This window comes from Pristiophorus japonicus, chromosome 1, assembly GCF_044704955.1.
Source record: "Pristiophorus japonicus isolate sPriJap1 chromosome 1, sPriJap1.hap1, whole genome shotgun sequence".
In the NCBI taxonomy this organism is placed as follows: domain Eukaryota; kingdom Metazoa; phylum Chordata; class Chondrichthyes; family Pristiophoridae; genus Pristiophorus; species Pristiophorus japonicus.
In genome coordinates, this window is record NC_091977.1 from 317,306,420 (window position 1) to 317,331,203 (window position 24,784).

The following is a 24,784-nucleotide window of genomic DNA, read 5'->3' on the forward strand; positions in this document are numbered from 1 at the left end:
CACATTGCTGATTGTGGGAGCTTGCTGTGTACAATTAGCTGCTGCGTTTCCCACATTACAACAGTGACTACACTTCAAAAGTATTTAATTGGCTGTAAAGCGCTTTCAGACTTCTGGTGGTCATGAAAGGTGCTATATAAATGTAAGTGTTCCTTTTTTTTCTTTAACACACTAGAATTACACCAGGAAACTTCTAAATAAAATTAATCTTATAGCAGGGATGGGACTAAGCTCGGCTGTGATAACCCCAGATGGGCAAATAGTCACTCATTGTAAAAGCTGAAACATGTATATGACGCAATGGTGAAGTACCGGAAGGCAACGAGTGCCTATGGAAGCTTACTCGAGCAATGAGTCAAGGCCGTCAAGGAGGAGAGAGGAACAATTGTGAGCTAACATGAACCACTGCCTCCTGTTGTTACTCATTGTAGAGCAGTACCTACTGATGGCAATTAGCAGTCAATAGTGAACACTATTTTCTTAGGTGGGAAGGTTCTTCAAGTTGTCGTGTTTGATTTCCCTCTATAAGGAGAGAGATAGGCCACAGATAGCCAAGCAGAAGGACAGCTAGATTAATTGTACCTGTGGGCTTAAGAAATAGTTTTCATTTTTGTTAAGCAATGAACAACAATATTCAGCACTGACAGTGATGAAGAACTGAATTGAACAGGAATTGCATGCAGATGTCACAAATTGGATGGAATATTTGTGAAAATACTTTCTATTAAAAAAAATTATTGGCCTTGAAATTATGCTGATGTACTAATGCACAAATACTTAGCACATCAATGTGAACTTTCTTCACACAAAGGGTAGTGGAAATCTGGAACTCCCTCCCCCAGAAAGCTCTTGAGGCTGGGGGTCAACTTAAAATTTCAAAACTGAGATCAATAGATTTTTGTTAGGCAAAGAGTATTAAGGGATATGGAACCCAGACGGATAGATGGAGTTGAGGTACAGATCAGCCATGATCTATTGAATGGCGGAATAGGTTTGAAGGGTTGAATGGCCTCCTCTGTTCCTATGTTCCTTCCTCTGCTGTTTTAAGTAAAGCATTAGCCTGTTTAGTTTAGTGAATTAACACTTTCGTTAAAATAGCAGATGAAAAAAACTTTCATACAAACACATTAAGCATTCAGACGTTAGTGTCCTGTGACACACTTTCAGGATTATGGTTTGCTAAAGCCATAGAATCATACAACACAGAAGGAGGCCATTCAGCCCATCATGCCTATGCCAGTTCTTTGAAAGAACCATCCAATTAGTCCCACTTCCCCCTGCTCTTTCCCAGTAGCTCTGCAAATGTTTTCTTTTCAAATATATATCCAATTCCATGTTGAAAGTTACTATTGAATCTGCTTCCACCACCCTTTCATGTAGTGCATTCCAGATCATAACAACAGGCCGAGTAAAAAAAAAATTCTCCTCTTCACATACGATGAGCGTAATTTTGTTGGTTACGCACTCGCTTGGTAGAGCTGGGCTCAGATGGTCAGCGTGCCATAGTCAGAGGGCTCCCATTGTTCTGGTGACCAGGCCTTATCTAACTTACCCTATTACGACTGCTGTATACAGTGTTTGGAAATAAACTATTGATTCGCCACTTCTTTAGACAGTGGCCTCAGACATGAAATAATGGCATCTGCCTTTTAATACACTTTCAGTCACTTTAATATCCCTCAGTCAATAATCACCATTCATCCTAGCCTTCAATTAGCATCAATATTTGTATAGTATTCTACAGAACGGAAAGCAAAGCGTGAGCGCAATAAAACACCCATACAAGAGATTTTGTTAGTTAGCTGGGAAAGTAGAAGGCAGAAAACACAGAAAGAAGATTGCTGTCCTCAAAAAAAGTCTGACAATGATGCGGGAATACTGCAAGAGTGAAAACCTGCAAGGGGCAGTGGAACACTGCTGCAGTAGGGCTTGTATTTGTATTGTTCAGTCGACAATAACCAAAGGATAAATAACAGGAGTTGTTGAGGAAAAAAATCAGAAAATAAATGCTAGAATCATAGCAAAGAATGGATTATTCTGCGAACAAATTACTGATCACAGTGGAGACCACCTGATCCCATGTTAAGGTTGCACGGCCTTATTCTGTTCTTCAAAGAGATGCATGTTTAAAGCTACACTGCCCCCTTTTGTGACTTATCCTCACTGGCTTATCCTTTCCAGCAGAGAGATTCACAAGTGTTGTCAGAATGGCAGGCCCCCCTACCTTTAGCCCACAAGCTGAGAAGCTGCCACCCACCTCTCAGTCGTTGCGCAACAGAGCCTATGAACGAAATATAAAAATACTGCATTTTCCAACACACCATTAAAAAAAAGATGCTGCAAAGCTGACAACCCAGGTGCAAAATGATGCAGTCATTGTGTCACTGTGGAAGTGAACCCTGTTGAGTCTCTTTGACACACCGCATGATGAAAAAAAACGACGGCAGCTTAAAATGACGCAACCTTTCTGAAAGCAACGACACAGGTCTGCTGATTATAATATTTCCAGGTGGACGCAGTACCACTTATTCCTGACAAGATTTACGTGAGTTGGGACACAGGATGTTTTGCATGGTCATCATTCCCGGCATCTTCTGAAAATGCTCCCCATGTATGTTTCCATTTGGGTTGTATTTAGGATTTTGTTATTTTTAATTGTTCAGCTAATGTTGAATGTATTTTCTGATCACACCATAAAGGGACATGTTTGCGTAGCGAGAGAAACAAGAGAATCATTGTTACAGAATTATACAGCAGTGACGGAGGCCTTTCGGCCCACCGTGCTTGAGCCGGCTCTGATAGAGCTATCCAATTAGTCCCACTCCCTCCCTCTTTCCTCATAACCCTGAAAATTTATCCTTTTCAAGAATATATCCAACAATAATTAAAATCACAAGTAATGATTTTATTAAAAATAATTTTAAAAAGGTTATCATAAAGAAACTTTCCGAGGGCTTCCAGCTCAGGATGCACAACTGCATCTAACTGGAAGCTGCATCAAGCCCTTTATTAAATCACTGCTACCGTACCTCTTGGAAAGCAAGAAAGTCATGCTTCAAGTACTTGATACAATAAGGCATGACATGATATTAAGAAGGCACCAGAAGCAGATTGGCGAAACCCACCATGATGCCACCACTCATTCCTTCAGGCCCAGGCATTCCTCTGTTAATAACTGGGGTGAAAGTGTGAGGTTATCCACTTTAGCAGGAAAAATAAAAAATGCAAAATGGGGGGAAAATTGCAGTCGGAGGTTTCCTTTGGACGAGTTCCTCCGACCCAAAATATTTTTACGAAAATTCCTCGTGCTCACAGAGGAACCTACAATTGCAGTCGGGAAGAAGACATTCCCGTATGTACGGAAATGCTGGGTCATGTAGGCCTGGACCCCCAATCACTCGGTAGTATTCTCATTGATAAAAATAGGAACTCCGTTTTTACGAGTTCCCATTACAGGTTGAGCGTCCGAAATCCGGAGTTCCAAAATTCGGAATGTTCCGGAATCCGGACACCGGGCTGATCCGTGGCAAGGCCGTCCGGAAACCGGAAAATGTTCCAAAACCTGGACTGCCCCCACCTTGGCAACCCAACCTTGCCCCGGCCCTCAGCGGCCTGACCTCGCTCTGGCCCTCGGCAGCCCAAACTTATTCCGGCCTACCTTTCTCCGGCCCTCAGCGGCCCGACCTCGCCCCGGCCCGATCTCGCCTCGGCCCTCGGCAGCCCAACCTCCGGCCCGACTTTGCCATGACTTTGCCCGCCCCAACTTTGCCGCAACTTCTCCCGCCCCGGCCCTCAGCGGCCCGACATCGCCCCGGCCCGACTTCGCCCCGCCCCGGCTCCCCCCCTTCTCCCCCCTCTCCCCCTTACCTCGGTGGGCCAACCTCGCCCCCTTACCTTGGCTGCCTGACCCCACCTACCTCGGCCCAAGCAAAGATATTCCAATATCCGGAAATATCCAAAATCCGGAACAGCCTCGGTCCCGAGGTTTCCGGATTGCGGTTGCTCAACCTGTACTATCAATAAGAAAACCCTCCTGAAACAAGAAACACAGCATGATAAATTTTTTAAAACTCACATATTTAATTGAAATTGAATGTAATTAAATGTGTTAGAAATATGTATTTTGGGAATATTTTTAATGTGTTTTAATAGGGTTACCTTAATGGACAAGGTTTTTGACATAAAAATGAATGATTAAATTTAATTTTTATATGTTTGGAAAATGTTACACTGGTAAAAATAAACTATGTGCCTGCTTTTGCCAGGCATAAACGTTTGAAGGACATATGCTGGGCATGAGTTGGTCAAATAGACCAATCTCTCCCACACGAATGTCCTTCTCCCAGGGATGCATTCGATCTGTTAAGAGAAATCTTGACAGATCGGAAAAGTCGGTTTTCGGCGCATGCATATCTTGCCCCAAGAAATGGCTTTTGCGAGGCCTTGCCAAGTCCATGCGCACTTCGAACCTGTCGAGGCCGGAATTTTCGTCCCATTATTATTTAAATGGAGAGAGATTAAAAAATGTTGTAGTACAGAAGGACCTGGGGGTCCTTGTGCATGAAACACAAAAAGTTAGTATGCAGGTACAGCAAGTAATCAGGAAGGCAAATGGAATGTTGGCCTTTATTGCAAGGGAGATGGAGTATAAAAGCAGAGAAGTCCTGCTACAACTGTACAGGGCGTTGGTGAGACCACACCTAGAGTACTGCGTACAGTTTTGGTCTCCTTATTAAAGGAGGGATATACTGGCATTGGAAGCTGTTCAGTGAAGGTTCACTAGGTTGATTCCGTAGATGAGGGGGTTGACTTATGAGGATAGGTTGAGCAGGTTGAACCTATACTCATTGGAGTTTAGAAGAATGAGAGGTGATCTTATTGAAACATATAAGATACTGAGGGGGCTCGACAAGGTAGATGCAGAGAGGATATTTCCAATCGTGGGGGAATCTAGAACTAGGGAGTATAGTTTAAGAATAAGGGCTTGCCCATTTAGAACTAAGATGAGGAGGAATTTCTGCTCTCTGAGGGTTGTAAATCTGTGGAATTCTTTGCCCCAGAGAGTTATGGAGGCTGGGTCATTGAATATATTTAAGGTGGAGATAGACAGATTTTTGAATGATAAGGGAGTGAAGGGTTATGGGGAGCAGGCAGGGAAGTGGAGCTGAGTCCATGATCAGATCACCCATGATCTTATTGAATGGCGGAGCAGGCTCGCGGGGTCAAATGTTCTACTCCTGCTCCTATTTCTTATGTTCTTATGAAACCATCTCCACCATCTTCAGCTTTGGCCAGGAGTCAGCTGATGAGCAGTTTCACCTGCTGCAAGGACACCTGTGGCCAGCCTGCACCATAAAGTTGGCGCTCTCAAGCTTAGGCAATGGATACTGCATGCTCAACTTCACTGGCTCCACCTCCAACAGGGAGAGCATTGAAATTATACAGTGAAGGTTTAGTGTGATTGAAAAACGCTGGACTGAAGTTACACTCATCAATATGCTCATATTATAGGACAAAAGAAAGCTATTCAGCTTATCCCGCTTTTTGGCTGTCACAATGTTTTTCACATTGAATATTATGGGCTAGACTTTCCACTTCACATCACCCATTTATGGCCCATATATGGCCCAAAACGGACCTCTATCGCCCATTTTGAGCAAAACGTGGAAACTAGGCTCAAATTATCGCCTGAAAAACAGGTGCCTAAGTTTCCATTTTGATTGCCGAGAAGATCGCCGAGAAATTATAGCCGACACAAGGCCCATCCCAAGTTTCAGCATCTAGCACACACTTCGCTGGGCCGATGCAAGGCCCAAAAGAGTGCTGAGAAATAGTTGCTTTTTCTGGGCCTAAGAGAAGGAAAATGGGCACTACGGACACTATTTTTACTTCAGAGGAAGGGTGGAGGATTAGTTTTGAATTATTTAGAGAGTTAGTTGTACTCAGAATATTGGGACAGGGAATACAAATAGGTATTATTATGTTATTTTTAGTAAATATAATAGAATTTATTATGTTCTATATATTGAATCTATTAAATAGCTTTTACATAGTGAATTTATTTACTGATATAGAATTTAATAGGTTTTATATGTTGAATTTATTAAATAGCTTTTATATAGTGAAGTTATTTGCTGATATTGTTGGGGCCCATCAAACTAACTGGTATACAGCGTAGAGAGTACAGAGTATAGTGATTAGATATTGTTGAGAGATTATTAAAATTAGACATCAGCACGCTACACATTGCGGCATTTGTCAGATGACTGAGCTCTTTATACTCATGGAGGGACTTCATAAGCTTCACCATGACCAGGGAGGCACAGATCAAGAGTACTTTTCGGTTTCCATAGAATAGCAGACTTCCCCAAGGTGCAGGGAGCAATATACTGTCCGCACATTGCCCCCAAAACACCCTTAAAGAACGCGGAGGTCTTTCGTAACAGAAAGGGATTCCACTCGCTAAATGTGGACATTCAGATGTTGATTTACAGTTAGGGTTAATCAAAAGTTTCAATTGCGTGGGGTGTCCTTGTTGTCTTGCCTGCACTGGCCTATCATCAGAATTTATGTTTATTTTATAAAGTTTAGTATTACTAAAGTGTTACTAAAGTACTCGTATATTAAAATAATAAACAAATATGGAATAACATCTGTATTGTTGATAACTAATGTAATTAAGAGAGAAGACACACACAATTTATTGAATTGAAGACATTTTTTTTATTAACAAATACGAAAAAATTTTTTGGTAAACTATCCCTCCAACCCCCCCGCCCACCGCACCAACCCACCCTTCCCTCAAATACAAAATCTTAACAATTAACAATTAACCAATAACAACTAACAAAACTAACAAAACAGGAACAAGAACAATTAAACAAGTGAACAAACTTTGTGAAAAAACTCCCCCCTCCCTACCTGCGGCCACGTTTCCCTCCAGGTCCAGTCCCACCCCGTGTTCGTACCCCACCCGCCCATTTTGGTCTACGCAGACCGACACCAAGACGTCGTGCAGAGTGGGACGGCAAGACTTCCTGCCGTGGTGGAGGTGACGGAGCGGAAGCAGAAGCCTCAGGCTCTACTTCTGAATCAGGAGGGACTGTGTCCTCCATACTCGCTTGTGTGCTTGGGGTCTCACTGTGAGCAGACACGACACCTTGGGGTGCAGCGCCATGTCCAGCCAGCAATGCATGCCGTAGGGCATTGGTTGCGGCTGTCTGCTGCCGAATGGCCTCCAAGGTCTCCCTTGCAGTCTGTGCTTGCTCGGAAGACCAATTGGAGAAATTCGTGCAGAACTCACTCCAGGATGCTGGACACTGGCTCCAGTTCGCGGAGAACTGGTTCCAGTTCGCAGAGAATCCCGCGAAACCCTGGATAAGGTCGCGACCAATTGCGACCGTCTACCTGCACAGGGATATCAAGCTCTCTGTCTGGCCTTCCATGGTAGGCGATTGCTCACCACACTGACTGGATCTCTGTGGGGTCGGCAAAATGATGCGCCTTGGCGTCACCACCTGCACACCGCTTAGTCCCGGTGCTTGTTCCATCTCAGTCGAGATGGCCACAGGTTATTTCCCCACCCCACAAAAAAAATCTCTTCCTCCTCCTCCTCCCGCTCCTCCTCCTCCTCCTGCTCTTCCTCCTCCTCCTCTTCCTTCTGCGAGCTGTTGGAGGGGTCTAGATTTGCAGACATCTCCGCTACCTCGCATTGCTCAATGGACACTTGACCTTAGAAAGATGAATTAAATTTCTAAACAACTCATAACAATACATATCAATATATATCAATATTTCAATATCAATATCAATATTTCAATAACCCAAAACATTGCAATACTTTTCAAAACCACATATGCACAAGGGTTCATCAGGGTTAACATGGCCTCATTCGTAGATCAAGACTACATCAAAATTATTGAATTATAATTGCATAACATTACATGCGTAACTACGATATTTTTCGTATGTACTTAGTAATGTTTGACACATTGCACATTTCCCATTACTCATGAGACTCAAGGGTGGGCGCGGCCACGCCACGGGTCATGACCGAACAGCTTTCAGGCCCCACCAAGGCCACCGCAAGCTCCTCATATGCATTAAGAGTGTGCACCATCGTGGAGCCGCCACTCGTCCTCCTTTGCTCCGCACCGTTGATGCTTATCTTTTTCTGTAAATGATAATTTAACATTGCATGGCATAAGCTACTGTACTTGACAATAAACAGTGAAGACTGACAGATTTAAATGTTCAATTATTACATAACATTGTAGTGCATATGAATAATTTTTAATATTATTGTAATTAAAAACAGCAAGTAAATAATACATATGTATGATTTTAAATATGACTTTTAAATATGTTTTAAATATTAAAATGCAACATACTCTGGTAGCTACTTTTGAATAATTTTTAATACTATAACATGCAACTTCCTATTAGGATGAATAAATGTAATTTTTAATTGAATGCAATTTTTAAATTAATGTTATTACTTTACGTTATAAATAAATTGAGGATTTTGTTTGCAATTTATAAACCTCAAGTAAATAATACATAATAATAATTTATAAACATGAAGTAAATAATACTTATGTGCGATTTTAAATATGACTTTTAAATATGTTTTACATACAGATAATCCAACTTACTCTGGCAGCTGCCAGCAGGCTGTTCCATCTCTTGCGGCACTGGTCAGCCGTCCGCACCTCAATTGATGCCGATGTTACGACATCGGCAATCTCCAGCCAAATTCATCTATAGGCACGGGGTGGAGGTTTCCTATGGCCACCCCGTGTCAAGTCCTCCCATTTTGTGGAGACCACGTTTACAAGAGACTCGTTCGCCTCCTCACTAAAGGCTTTTGCCCTTTGCCTCTCCATTTCCCTTGCTTTTTGTGGTTCCATTGATGATTTTTAACAGATTTAACAAAGTTAACAGATAATTAATCAATAATAGCAGCAATACAATCAAAGTTAATACAGATTTTTAATAGATTTCTCAAATTATCGAATATTTCTTCCTTATTGCTTCCTCGCTGCTTCGCTCCTTCTCTCTCCTCTCTCTCTCCCACTCTCTCCGACCCTCCCTGTGCTTCTGAGCATGTGTGATGACCCATGAATTCTCCAAACGCAGCAAAAAAAATCAACCCCCCAAAAAATCCCACACATGCGCACACTAGTGTTGCTAGGGAAGCTTTTTTTTGGACTTCCGTTTCACTTACTCTTTTTTTGGGAAATCGTGAGATCGCCAAAAAATCAGATCGCCCATTTGACATCGGCGGGGTAAAGCCGAGTGGAAATTTGCAAAAATAAATGGGCCTTGTGCCAGCAATCAGCATGGGCAATACTTCCCACATCGCTGGAATAAGGCCCATTTTTTGGGGCCTTAGCCACCTAGTGGAATGTCTAGCCCTATATTACAGACATTCCCACTCATCCACCACCCCACCCCCCGCCCCCCCGCTCCCATCCCAGTTTGAAGAATACTGTTGCAGGGAAACTGAATTCTGGGGGTGGCGGGGTAGTGTGGTTAGAGCAAGCTCTCTATTATATGCTGTAGCGGAAACAAAATCTATCAGCTTTAACCAATCAGAAAGCATTCTGAGTTTATCTCTTTGGAATATCATGTCCCACTCCAGGGACTTGAGCACATAAATCTAGATTGACACTCCAGTGCAGTGCTGAGGGAGTGCTGCACTATCAGAGGTGCCATCTTTTGGATGAGACATTAAACAGAGGCCCTGTCTGCCCTCTCAGGTGAATGTAAAAGATGCCATGTCATTATTTTGAAGAAGAGCAGGGGAGTTATCCCCGGGTCCTGGCCAATATTTAGCCCTCGATCTGGCCATTATCATGTTGCTGTTTGTGGGAGCTTGCTGTGCGCAAATTAGCTGCCGCGTTTCCCACATTACAACAGTGACTACACTTCAAAAGTACTTCATTGGCTGTAAAGCGCTTTGAGATGTCTGGTGGTCATGAAAGATGCTGCAAAAATGTAAATCGTTCTTTCTTTTTAAGCTCGTTTAAAGTCTGGGTCTAGAAATTCATCTCGGGTGGTGGCGCAAAACGGGCGGTATTGGATCAGCTGCCCGTCATACGCAGCGCCTGATATTCAGGTCCATTGACAGCAATGGAATGGGACGAATTTGTAGGCTGAGGTGTTAATAATTCAGTTTTGTGCCGGTTTTTCCCCTTCTTGTGGTGTGACAAAACAAGGCTGTTGACTGGCCGAGAAATATGTTGTCTATTTCTTAAATATGCGCTATTCAAGAACACAAAAAAGTAGAGACGGACTAGCAATTTTAGTTTATAGTGAGAAGCTATTGCCCTTCAGGTTACAGAAGCTAAATTCAGTGGCCAACAATGGTCTTAGTCTTTGCATTTGGGCATGATACTTTTGTTAACTTCTGTAACCTTCAGGTAAACAGTTAAATCTAAGTGAATATCTATGCTTAAATATCTCAACTCATATCTACATATTTTTTCATCTGTATACAGATACATAGACAGACACTGACTCATCCCACTCTACCTCTGCTACCTCTTCCAGCCTTAAATCTCCCCTTTTGGTCTTATGATTCTGGACTTCTGAGCAATGTGCCTTCCTTCACCCCACCATTAGTGGCAGAGCTTTCAGCCACCTTGGCCCCTCTCTTCGGAATTCACTCTTCCATGCACTTCACCACCGATCTGTCCTCCTTTAAAAACCTTCTCAAAACCCATCTTTTGCACCAAGCAATTGGTTCCCCGGTCTTTATCTCTCCCCCCATGACTTGTTCACCTCTACTTTCTTTTCCATTGATAAAGCACTTTTTTTATGTTAAAGGGCACTATATAAATGTAAGTGGTAGTTGGTGTTATTTCTTATATACAGGGCTTCCAACCAAAGATGAATATTTTTGAATATCCATCCAACAGTCTTCATTAGTTGAATAGCACCAACAAAAATCTCTAAGGGCATCATTCTGAACAAAATGCCAGCTCCAGGATATAAGAAGACTACTATAGCGGGAAGGTTGCTCGATGCTCAATTTCTCCAGCTTTATAAACTTATTTCAACAAAAGACCCTGATTTTATTCTCAAAAACAACGGTTAAAAATTAGATCAAATCTAGTTCCAGCATGTGATCTCAATTCTGATGTGATTCTGCACACTATTAGCATACAACACGATATAGAAACATATGTATGCACTTATAAACACGACATAATAATTTTCTAACGATAGCGAATTTTATGCTGGTTTACTGCCAAGTGGTTAATGAAAGGCAGGACATTCTAACATTGGGATAATGTAAGCAGCAGCTTGCAAATTCCAGCACTGCTTTAACACCACACCAATGCATCAACTTGGTCAGTTACTGGTGAAGGGGATCATATCAAATTAACTTTAATAATGCTTTAAAATTTGAATATTTACATGGCAGAATGCACTGGTGTTGGAAACCACAGGTGGACAGGGCCGTCATCTATGTCTGCAAACTAAAGACGATACATAGAAACATAGAAAATAGGTGCAGGAGTAGGCCATTTGGCCCTTCGAGCCTGCACTGCCATTCGATAGCATAGAAACATGGAAACATCAAAAATAGGTGCAGGAGTAAGCCATTCAGCCCTTCGAGCCTGCACCGCCATTCAATGAGTTCATGGCTGAACATGCAACTTCAGTACCCCATTCCTGCTTTATCGCCATACCCCTTGATCCCCCAAGTAGTAAGGACTACATCTAACTCCTTTTTGAATATATTTAGTGAATTGGCCTCAACAACTTTCTGTGGTAGAGAATTCCACAGGTTCACCACTCTCTGGGTGAAGAAGTTTCTCCTCAACTCTGTTCTAAATGGTTTACCCCTTATCCTTAGACTGTGACCCCTGGTTCTGGACTTCCCCAACATTGGGAACATTCTTCCTGCATCTAACCTGTCTAAACCCGTCAGAATTTTAAACATTTCGATGAGATCCCCTCTCATTCTTCTGAACTCCAGTGAATACAAGCCCAGTTGATCCAATCTTTCTTGATATGTCAGTCCCGCCATCCCGGGAATCAGTCTGGTGAACCTTCGCTGCACTCCCTCAATAGCAAAAATGTCCTTCCTCAAGTTAGGAGACCAAAACTGTACACAATACTCCAGGTGTGGCCTCACCAAGGCCCTGTACAACTGTAGTAACACCTCCCTGCCCTTGCACTCAAATCCCCTCGCGATGAAGGCCAACATGCCATTTGCTTTCTTAACCGCCTGCTGTACCTGCATGCCAACCTTCAATGACTGATGTACCATGACACCCAGGTCTCGTTGCACCTCCCCTTTTCCTAATCTGTCACCATTCAGATAATAGTCTGTCTCTCTTTTTACCACAAAAGTGGATAACCTCACATTTATCCACATTATACTTCATCTGCCATGCATTTGCCCACTCACCTAACCTATCCAAGTCACTCTGCAGCCTCATAGCATCCTCCTCGCAGCTCACACTGCCACCCAACTTAGTGTCATCTGCAAATTTGGAGATACTACATTTAATCCCCTCGTCTAAATCATTAATGTACAATGTAAAGAGCTGGGCCCCAGCACAGAACCTTGCGGTACTAGTCACTGCCTACCATTCTGAAAAGTACCCATTTACTCCTACTCTTTGCTTCCTGTCTGACAACCAGTTCTCAATACCCCCAATCCCATGTCCTTTAATTTTGCACATTAATCTCTTGTGTGGGACCGTGTCGAAAGCCTTCTGAAAGTCCAAATACACCACATCAACTGGTTCTCCCTTGTTCACTCTACTGGAAACATCCTCAAAAAATTCCAGAAGATTTGTCAAGCATGATTTCCCTTTCACAAATCCATGCTGACTTGGACCTATCATGTCACCTCTTTCTAAATGCACTGCTATGACATCCTTAATAATTGATTCCATCATTTTACCCACTACCGATGTCAGGCTGACCGGTCTATAATTCCATGTTTTCTCTCTCCCTCCTTTTTTAAAAAGTGGGGTTACATTGGCTACCCTCCACTCCATAGGAACTGATCCAGAGTCTATGGAATGTTGGAAAATGACTGTCAATGCATCCGTTATTTCCAAGGCCACCTCCTTAAGTACTCTGGGTTGCAGTCCATCAGGCCCTGGAGATTTATCGGCCTTCAATCCCATCAATTTCCCCAACACAATTTCCCGACTAATAAGGATTTCCCTCAGTTCCTCCTTCTTACTAGACACTCTGACCCCTTTTATATCCGGAAGGTTGTTTGTGTCCTCCTTAGTGAATACCGAACCAAAGTACTTGTTCATTGGTCTGCCATTTCTTTGTTCCCCGTTATGACTTCCCCTGATTCTGACTGCAGGGGACCTACATTTGTCTTTACTAACCTTTTTCTCTTTACATATCTGTAGAAGCTTTTGCAGTCCGTCTTAATGTTCCCTGTAAGCTTCCTCTCGTACTCTATTTTTCTTGCCCTAATCAAACCCTTTGTCCTCCTATGCTGAGTTCTAAATTTCTCCCAGTCCCTGGGTTTGCTGCCTTTTCTGGCCAATTTGTATGCCACTTCCTTGGCTTTAATACTATCCCTGATTTCCCTTGATAGCCACGGTTGAGCCACCTTCCCTGTTTTATTTTTTACGCCAGACAGGGATGTACAATTGTTGTAATTCATCCATGCGGTCTCTAAATGTCTGCCATTGCCCAACCACTGTCAACCCCTTAAGTATCATTCGCCAATCTATCCTAGCCAATTCATGCCTCATACCTTCAAAGTTACCCTTCTTTAAGTTCAGGAGCATGGTCTCTGAATTAACTGTTTCAATCTCCATCCTAATGTAGAATTCCACCATATTATGGTCACTCTTCCCCAAGGGGCCTCGCACAATTAGATTGCTAATTAATCCTCTCTCATTACATAACACCCAGTCTAAGATGGCCTCCCCCCTAGTTGGTTCCTCGACATATTGGTCTCGAAAACCATCCCTTATGCACTCCAGGAAATCCTCCTCCACCGTATTGCTTCCAGTTTGGTTAGCCCAATCTATATGCATATTAAAGTCACCCATGATAACTGCTGCACTTTTATTGCATGCACCCCTAATTTCCTGTTTGGTGCCCTCCCCAACATCACTACTACTGTTTGGAGGTCTGTACACAACTCCCACTAACGTTTTTTGCCCTTTGGTGTTCTGCAGCTCTACCCAGAAAGATTCCACATCATCCAAGCTAATATCCTTCCTAAGTATTGCATTAATCTCCTCTTTAACCAGCAATGCTACCCCACTCCTTTTCCTTTTATTCTATCCTTCCTGAATGTTGAATACCCTTGGATGTTGAGTTCCCAGCCCTGATCATCCTGGAGCCATGTCTCTGTAATCCCAATCACATCATATCTGTTAACATCTATTTACACAGTTAATTCATCCACCTTATTACGGATACTCCTTGCATTAAGACACAAAGCCTTTAGGCTTGTTTTTTTTTAACACACTTTGTGCTTTTTGAATTATGATGTAGTGTGGCCCTTTTTGTTCCTTGCCTTTGTTTACTCGGCCTTCCACTATTGCTTTTTACCTTTCTATCATCTGTTTCTGACTCCATATTACTTCGCCCTGTCTCGCTGCATAGGTTCCCATCCCCCTGCCATATTCATTTAAACACTCCTGAACTGCATTAGCAAATGTTACCCCTAGGACATCAGTTCCAGTCCTGCCCAAGTGCAAACCGTCCCTTTTGTACAGGTCCCACTTCCCCCAGAACTGGTTCCAATGTCCCAGGAATTTGAATCCCTCCCTCTTGCACCACTGCTCAAGCCACATATTTATTCTAACTATCCTGCTCCCTCTACTCTGATTAGCACGTAGCACTGATAGCAATCCAGAGATTACTACCTTTGATGTCCTACTTTTTAATTTAACTCCTAGCTCCCTAAATTCAGCTTGTAGGACCTCTTCCCGCTTCTTACCTATATCATTGGTACCTACATGTACCACGACAACTGGCTGTTCACCCTCCCTCTCCAGAATGCTCTACAGCCTCTCTAAGACATCCTTGACCCTTGCACCAGGGAGGCAACATACCATCCTGGAATCTCGGTTGCAGCCGCAGAAACTCCTATCCATTCCCCTTACAATAGAGTCCCCTATCACTATAGCTCTCCCACTCTTTTTCCTGCCCTTCTGTGCAGCAGAGCCACCCATGTGGCATGAACCTGGCTGCTGGTGCCTTCCCCTGGTACGTCATCTCCCCCAACAGTATCCAAAACGGTATATCTGTTTTGGAGGGAGATGACCGCAGGGGACTCCTGCACTACCTTCCTGCTCTTGCCTTGTCACTTGGTCACCCATTCACTATCTGACCTAACCCTGACCTGCGGTGTGACCAACTCACTAAATGTGCTATCCACAATATTCTCAGCATCGCGCATGCACCAGAGTGAGTCCATCCACAGCTCCAGTGCCGTCATGCGGTCTGTCAGGAGCTGCAGCTGGACACACTTCCCGCACACATAGTAGTCAGGGACACTGGAAGTGTCCCTGATTTCCCACCTAGCACAAGAGGAGCATGACACGAGTCCGAGCTCTCCTGCCATGACTTAACCCTTAAATTAATTTACTTACTAAAATTTACTTCAACACCAAACAGCTACTTAGTAGTTCGCTGCCAATTAAACCAATCTAATCATGGCTGATCATTCCCTCAGTACCCCTTTCCGGCTTTCTCTCCATACCCCTTGATCCCCTTAGCCGTAAGGGCCATATCTAACTCCCTCTTGAATATATCCAATGAACTGGCATCAACCAGTCTCTGCGGCAGAGAATTCCACAGGTTAACAACTTTCTGAGTGAAGAAGTTTCTCCTCATCTCAGTCCTAAATGGCTTGCGCCTTATCCTTAGACTGTGTCCCCTGGTTCTGGACTTCCCCAACATCGGGAATATTCTTCCTGCATCTAACCTGTCCAGTCCCATCAGAATTGTAGATGTTTCTATGAGATCCCCTCTCATCCTTCTAAACTCCAGTGAATAAAGGCCCAGTCGATCCAGTCTCTCCTCGTATGTCAGTCCAGCCATCCTGGGAATCAGTCTGGTGAACCTTCGCTGCACTCCCTCAATAGTAAGAACGTCCTTCCTCAGATTAGGAGATCAAAACTGAACACAATATTTCAGGTGAGGCCTCACCAAGGCCCTGTACAACTGCAGTAAGACTTCCTGGTCCTATACTCAAAACCCCTAGCTATGAAGGCCAACATACCATTTGCCTTCTTCACTGCTTGCTGTACCTGCATGCCAACTTTCAATGACTGATGTACCATGACAGCCAGGTCTCGTTGCACCTCCCCTTTTCCTAATCTGCCGCCATTCAGATAATATTCTGCCTTCGTGTTTTTGCCCCCAAAATGGATAACCTCACATTTATCCACATTATACTGCATCTGCCATGCATTTGCTCACTCACCTAACCTGTCCAAGTCACCCTGCAGCTTCTTAGCGTCCCCCTCACAGTTCACACCGCCACCCAGTTTAGTGTCATCTGCAAACTTGGAGATATTACACTCAATTCCTTCATCCAAATCGTTAATGTATATTGTAAAGAGCTGGGATCCCAGCACTGAGCCCTGCGGCACTCCACTATTCACTGCCTGCCATTCTGAAAAGGACCCATTTATCCCAACTCACTGCTTCCTGTCTGCCAACCAGTTCTCTATCTACTTCAGTACATTACCCCCAATACCATGCGCTCTGATTTTGCACACCAATATCTTGTGTGGGACCTTATCAAAAGCCTTTTGAAAGTCCAGATACACCACATCCAATGGTTCTTCCTTGTCCACTCTGCTACTTACATCCTCAAAAAATTCCAGAAGGTTCGTCAAGCATGATTTCCCTTTCATAAATCCATGCTGACTTGGACCGATCCTATCACTGCTTTCCAAATGCACTGCTATTTCATCCTTAATGATTGATTCCATAATTTTCCCCACTACTGATGTCAGGTTAACCGGTCTATAATTACCCGTTTTCTCTCTCCCTCCTTTTTTAAAAAGTGCTGTTATATTAGCTACCCTCCAGTCCATAGGAACTGATCCAAAGTTGATAGACTGTTGGAAAATGATCACCAAGGCATCCACTATTTCGAGGGCTACTTCCTTAAGTACTCTGGGATGCAGACTATCAGGCCCCGGGGATTTATCAGCCTTCAATCCCATCAATTTCCCTAACACAATTTCCCGTCTCATAAGGAGATCCTTCAGCTCCTCCTTCTCTCTAGACCCACTGTCCCCTAGTACATTCGGAAGGTTATTTGTGTCTTCCTTCGTGAAGAGAGAACTAAAGTATTTGTTCAGTTGGTCTGCCATTTCTTTGTTCCCCATTATAAATTCATCTGAATCCGACTTCAAGGGACCTACATTTGTCTTTACTAATCTTTTTCTCTTCACATATTTATAGAAGCTTTTGCAGTCAGTTTTTATGTTCCCTGCAAGCTTCCTCTCGTACTCTATTTTCCCCCTCTTTATTAAACCCTTAGTCCTCCTCTGTTGAATTCTAAATTTCTCCCAGTCCTCAGGTTTGTAACTTTTTCGAGCCAATTTATACGCCTCTTCCTTGGTTTTAACACTATCCTTAATTTCCCTTGTTAGCCACGGTTGAGCCACCTTCCCCGTTTTATTTTTACTCCAGACAATTGAAGTTATTTTCTTTCTCCCCTTTTTCAGAATATATTACTTAAATAAATGTGCGTACCATTCTGCTCTGCTGTTATAGGGCCTTTTGCCTTGTATCATGTACCCTGAGAAGGCCCTGTGGAGGATTTAGCTACAGGTGAATAGTCCTGCCGCTAATGGTCTGAATTCAATCTGGACGCCTTTAATGGCTGCATATGCTTTCTCTTTACTGAAGGTTTCAAGTGCTTATGGGTTTACGCATTCTGCTCTTGTGCATTCCCCGATTTTTATCGCTCCACCATTGGCAGCTGTGACTTCAGTTGCTTAGGCCCTAAGCTCTGGAATTCCCTCCCTAAACCTCTTTGCCTCTCTACCTCTCTCTCTTCCTTTAAGACACTCCTTTATACCGACCTCACATATACTAATATCTCCTTATGAGTCTTGGTGTCAAATTCTGTTTGATACTTGCTCCTGTGAAATGCCTTGGTTACTATGCTAAAGGCACTATATAAATGCCATTGTTGTTGCTCCTCCGCAATGGCAGCAGCCTCAGAAACGGATTCAATGTGGTGCAGTAAAGCTGACTCACCTGCTGCATGTGCCAGGGTGGAAAACATTAAGCAGCTCACGCGCAGCTGAGGAATGTAGACATGGGCTTTCTCCATGTGAATTCACAGCTCCACAAATTGATATTAGTGTCAGCCATGGCTCAATTGGTAGCACTCTTGTCTTTGAGTCAAGGAGGTCATGGGTTCAAGTCCCATTGCAAGGACAAAAATCTAGGCTGACACTCCAATGCGGGGCTGAGGCAGCACTGCACTGTCGGAGGTGCTGTCTTTCAGATGAGACGTTAAACTTCGGTCCTGTTTGGTCTCTCAGGTAGATGTAAAAGATCCCATGGCACTATTTTGAAGAAGAGCAGGGGCATTATCCTTGGTCTTCTGGCCAATATTTCATCATCATAGGCAGTCCCTTGAAACCGAAGAAGACTTGCTTCCACTCTAAAAGTGAGTTCTCAGGTGACTGAACAGTCCAATGTGGGAATTACAGTCTCTGTCACAGGTGGGACAGACAGTGGTTGAAGGAAGGGGTGGGCGGGGAGTCTGCTTTGCCGCACGTTCCTTCCGCTGCCTGCGCTTGTTTTCTGCATGCTCTCGACGATGAGACTCGAGGTGCTCAACGCCCTCCCGGATGCTCTTTCTCCTCTTGGGGCGATCTTGGGCCAGGGAATCCCAGGTGCCGGTGGGGATGTTGCACTTTATCGAGGAGGCTTTGAGGGTGTCCTTGAAACGTTTCCTCTGCCCACCTGGGGTTCGCTTGCTGTGTAGAAGTTCTGAATAGAGCGCTTGTTTAAGGCGTCTTATGTCGGGCATGCAGATGATGTGGCCTGCCCAACGGAGCTAGTCGAGTCTGGTCAGTGCTTCGATACTGGGGGTGATAGCTTGAGCGAGAACACTGATGTTGGTGCATCTATCCTCCCAGTGGATTTGCAGAATCTTGCGGAGGCAGCGCTGCTGGTACTTCTCCAGCGCTTTGAGGTGTCTATTGTACATGGTCCGTGTCTCTGAGCCATATAGGAGGTTGGGTATCACTATCACTACTGCCCTGTAGACAATAAGCTTGGTGCCAAATTTGAGATCCTGGTCTTCAAACACTCTTTTCCTCAGGTAACCGAAGGCTATGTGGCACACTGGAGGCTTTGTTGGACCTTGTCATCAATGTCTGCTCTTGCTGATAGTAAGCTCCCGAGGTATGGAAAATGGTCTACGTTGTCCAAGGCCGCACCGTGGATTTTGATGACCAAGGGACAGTGTTGCGTGGCGTGGTCAGGTTTGTGGAGGACCTTTGTCTTATGGATGTTTAGTGTAAGGCCGATGCTTTCGTATGCCTCGGCGAAGATGTTGATGATGGTTTGGAGTTCAGCCTCTGAATGTGCGCTGATGCAAGCGTTGTTCGCATACTGTAGTTCAAGTACAAAGGATGGGATGATCTTGGATCTAGCCTGGAGGCGACGAAGGTTGAACAGGTTCCCATTGGTTCTATAGTTTAGTTCCACTCCAGCGGGGAGCTTGTTGAGAGTGAGATGGAGCATTGCAGCAAAGAAGATCCAGAAGAGCATTGGCGTAATGTCGCAGCCCTGCTTGATCCCGGTCCAGATGTGGATTGGATCTGTGGTGGATCCGTTGGTCAGGATCACGGCTTGAACGTCAGCGTGAGCATCCGGAGGGTGGTGACAAACTTTTGCGGGCAGCCGAAACGGAGGAGGACTCTCCATGGTCCCTCATGGTTAACAGTGTCAAAGGCCTTTGTGAGGTCAAAGAAGGCCATGTACAAGGGTTGGTGCTGTTCCCTGCATTTCTCTTGTAGTTGTTGCATGGTGAAGATCATGTCCGTTGTACCCCTTAGTGGATGGAATCTGCATTGTGACGCTGGGAGGAGCTCTTCAGCCACAGGGAGAAGATGGTTGAGGCGGATTCTTGTGATGACTTTCCCAGTGGCCGACAGCAGGGAGATTCCTCTGTAGTTGCCACAGTCGGACTTGTCCCCTTTTTTGAAGATGGTCACGATTATGGCATCACTGAAATCTCCCAGCATGCTCTTCTCCTTCCAGATAAGAGAGATGAGGTCATACATTCATGCCAATAGTGCTTCTCCGCCATACTTTAGTGCCTCAACAGGGATTCCATCTGTTCCTGATGCCTTGTTGTTCTTGAGCTGACAGATGGCCTTTTCTACCTCGTGCAGGGCTGGGGTTTTGCTGAGATGGTAGCGAGTAACATGCTGCGTGATGGAGTTGAGGGCACTCGTTTCGAAGGCAGAGTCTTGGAAACGAGATCTTCGAAGTGCTCCTTTTAGTGAGCTCTGACTGCCTTGGTGTCCTTAATGAATGCCTCCCCATTCTTGGCCAGCAGTAGGGTGGGGCCTTGGGTGCTTGGGCCATAGGTGGACTTAACTGCGGTGAAGAATCCTTGCACATCATGGCTGTCAGCCATCTGCTGGATCTCCTGTGCTTTCTCCACCCATCATCTATTCTTTATTGGACCAGCCGCCTGTGGAGCTGCTTTGCTGCTCCCGAATTGGGTTGCTGCTTTAAGTTCAGAAATGCCTTGCGCTTGTGGCTTATTAGCTCTTGCATCTCTTGGTTGTTCTCGTCAAACCAATCTTGGTGTTTCCTGGTTGACTGACCGAGCGTCTCTTCGCAGGCACTGGTTATGGAGGCCTTGAGGGCAGACCAGACGCTGTGGGCACTCTGCGTCTCGGGGTCATCAGGGGTCGCCAGGTTGGCACTGATGCGCTGGCTGTATTGGGCTTTTTTAAGTGGGTCTTTGCGTGCCCAGGCGTTGATTTTTCTGCGGCACTGCTTCTGTTGCTGTCGCTGTTTTGATTGTATTGAGGTTGATGATGGCGCGGATTAGGCAGTGGTCAGTCCAGCAGTCACCGGCTCCTGTCATGGTGCGGGTGATGCGCGTGTCCTTGCGGTCCGTCACTCGGACGACGATGTAGTCGAGCAGGTGCCAGTGCTTGGAGCGAGGTTGTTGCCACGATGCCTTGTAGTTGTCCCTCTGGCGGAACAAAGTGTTGGTGATGACAAGGTCGTGTTCGAGACTTTTTGTGAGGAATATATTGTCAGGCCAATATTTATCCCTCAATGAACACGATTAAAAAAAACCCAGATTATCTGGCCATTATCACATCACTGTTTGTGAGAGCTTGCTGTGTGCAATTTGGTTGCCGAGTTTCCCACATTACAACAGTGACTACACTTTGAAAAGTACTTCATTGGCTGAAAAGTGCTTTGGATTGTGCTGTGGTTGTGGAAGGCGCAATATAAATGCAAGTCTTTCTCCCTTTTTAACTGACTAAAGTATGGTTTTCATGACAAGCTACTTATATTGCACAGTTGGATAGCCTTGAAAATTAAAACCTTAAAGCACATTTGTCTGAATATTGGGACTCCGGCAGTTCGGGAGACCCATAAAAGGGCGCAGCCGTCGGAGGAGGCCACAGGAGTGGGAGCGGCAGCTCGGGAGACCCATAAAAGGGCACGGCCGTCGGAGGAGGCCACAGGAGCGGGAGCGGCAGTTCGGGAGACCCCTTGGGGGCGCGGCCATCAGAGGAGGCTAGCTGGTGCAGGGGCAGAAGATAAACAAAGAAGTAAAAAGAAATCGAAGTGTTGCCAAATTAAGTTAATTTAAGGGTTAAGTCATGGCAGGAGAGCCCAGACCTGTGTCATGCTCCTCCTATGCTATGTGGGAAATCAGGGACGCTTCCAGTGTGCAGGAAGTGTGTCCAGCTGCAGCTCCTGACAGACTGCATTACGGCACTGGAGCTGCGCATGGATTCACTCAGGAGTATCCACGATGCTGAGGATGTCGTGAATAGCATGTTTAGTGAGTTGGTCACAACACAGGTAAAGGTTACACAGGCAAATAGGGAATGGGTGATCAGCAGGAAGAGCAGTGGAAGGAAGATAATGCAGGAGTCCCTTGCGGTCATCTTCCTTCAAAACAGATATCCGTTTTGGTTTCTGTTAGGGGAGATGGCTCATCAGCAGCAGCCAAGTTCATGGCACCATGGATGGCTCTGCTGCACAGGAGGACAGGAAAAAGAGTGGGAGAGCTATAGTGGTAGGGGATTCTATTGTAAGGGGAATAGATAGGCGTTTCTGCGGCCGCAATCTAGACTCCAGGGCGGTATATTGCCTCCCTGGTGCAAGGGTCAAGAATGTCGCGGAGCAGCTGCAGAGCATTCTGGAGGGGGAAGGTGAAAGCCAGTTGTCATGGTGCATATTGTTGTATATGGAGAAAGAGTCAGACTGAATACTGTGAGCTCAAAGTAAAGTGTGACCTTAGTCTTTTATTGCAGGTCTCCAGCATGCCTCTCCAACCTGTGAAAGCTCCTTAAATACCTGTGCTCCCAAGGGATTATGGGATCCCTTGGGACTCCAGGGGATGAACCCTCTGGTGGCTGTACAGAGTAAATACAAGTCATCAAATATAACACTCCCCCCCCGCAAAGTCAATAGTGTAACTATTTACAATGTGAGTCAATCTGGGGCCCTTCTTGCCCTGGTTGATTGTCTCGGTGTGAAAGCTGGTGTTGTTGAATAATTTGTTGGGCCCTCGCTGGGCTGCTATGCTGCTGGCCTTGCTGGGCTGCCTGGTGTGTTGGGCCCTGCTGGGCTGCTGTGGATGATGGGTTCTGCTTCGTTGTCAACCGTGGTGCCGGGTGCCACTGGTGTGTCTGATGGGGGATCAAAAAAGGTAGGGTCCAAGGTGGGTTGCTCAGGATAATCCGCGAATCTGAGTTTGATTTGATCCAAGTGTTTCCAGTGAATGAGTCCATTTGAAAGTTTGACCCGAAACACCCTGCTTCCCTCTTTGGCCACAACAGTGCCGGGAAGCCACTTGGGACCTTGTGCATAATTTAAAACAAATACAGGATCATTGATTTCAATCTCGCGTGACACATTTGCGCTATCATGGTATGCACTTTGTCGAAGCCGCCTGCTCTCTACCTGTTCATGTAGATCAGGGTGAACTAACGAGAGCCTTGTCTTAAGTGCTATTTTCATGAGCAGTTCAGCAGGTGGGATCCCAGTGAGTGAGTGGGGTCTCGTGCGGTAGCTAAGCAGGACTCGGGATAGGCGAGTCTGCAGTGAGCCTTCAGTTGCCCTCGTCAAGCTCTGCTTGATGGTTTGCACTGCTCTCTCTGCCTGACCATTGGATGCTGGTTTAAACGGGGCAGATGTGACATGTTTGATCCCGTTACGGGTCAGGAATTCTTTGAACTCAGCACTGGTAAAACATGGCCCGTTGTCGTTCACCAGAACATCAGGTAAGCCGTGTGTAGCGAACATGGCCTGCAGGCTTTCAGTAATGGCAGCAGACGTGCTAGCCGACATTATCTCACATTCAATCCACTTGGAGTACGCATCTACAATCACAAGGAACATTTTACACAAGAACGGGCCTGCATAGTCGACGTGTACTCGAGACCACGGTTTGGAGGGCCAAACCTGACCAGCCACCATGACCTCCGGGTGGTTTCTCCCTGGTCAGGAAGGTATATGCTTACATTTTTGTAAACAGGAGGTGGGTGGGATGGCTTGACCCATCCACCTCCACGGAGGTGTGTGGGGGACCTGACCCATCCACCTCCATGGCACGAACCTGGTATTGCAGTACTTCCAGGAACGGTGCAGTGGCTCTAGGCCTTTTGGCTAAGAGCATTGGCGCAGAGTGATCCTTGACTGGTGCAGGGTGACCTCTGGCGTTTGACAAAGAATTGGAACGATTGGAACGATTGGACACGAATAAATTAAAAAAAAAAAAAAAAAAAACCGTGAGCCTTTTGGCTAAGATCAAGTGTAGTACCGTTTCTGACCAGCCACCATGACCTCCGGGTGGTTTCTCCCTGGTCAGGAAGGTATATGCTTGCATTTTTGGAAACAGGAGGTGGGTGGGGAGGTTTGACCCATCCACCTCCACGGAGGTGTGTGGGGGACCTGACCCATCCACCTCCATGGCACGAACCTGGTATTGCAGTACTTCCAGGAACGGTGCAGTGGCTCTAGGCCTTTTGGCTAAGAGCATTGGTGCAGAGTGATCCTTGGCATGTGCAAGGTGACCTCTGGCGTTTGTGATTTGACAAAGAATTGGAACGATTGGCTACGAATTAAAAAAAAAAACGTGAGCACCCATCTCTGGATGCGGGCTGATGCGTTGGTATTTATCCCTTTACTCTTGGAAAACAGGGATATAAGTGGCTTATGGTCAGTTTGCAATTCGAATTTTAGCCCAAACAGGTATTGATACATTTTCTTTACCCCATAGATACATGCTAACGCTTCTTTTTCAATCATGCTGCAGGCTCTCTCAGCCTTAGACAGACTCCTGGATGCATAAGCAACCGGTTGCAGTTTCCCAAAATCATTTGCTTGTTGCAATACACACCCGACGCCATATGACGACGCATCACATGCTGGCACCAAATGCTTACATGGATCATTGAGCATAATAATGTTCTTGCTTTAACAAAGGCATTTTCTTGGCTTTTGCCCCAAACCCATTCGCCCCCTTTTTGTAGTAAGACATGTAGTGGTTCTAGCAGTGTGCTGAGACCCGGTAAGAAGTTAC

The 24,784-nt window shown here is 45.1% G+C and overlaps 1 pseudogene; it reads left to right on the forward strand.

Moving 5' to 3' along the window:
* Window positions 1-23,985: 23,985 nt before the first annotated feature.
* On the forward strand, window positions 23,986-24,218 carry LOC139279266 (U2 spliceosomal RNA; annotated as a pseudogene).
* The last annotated feature ends 566 nt before the right edge of the window (window positions 24,219-24,784 follow it).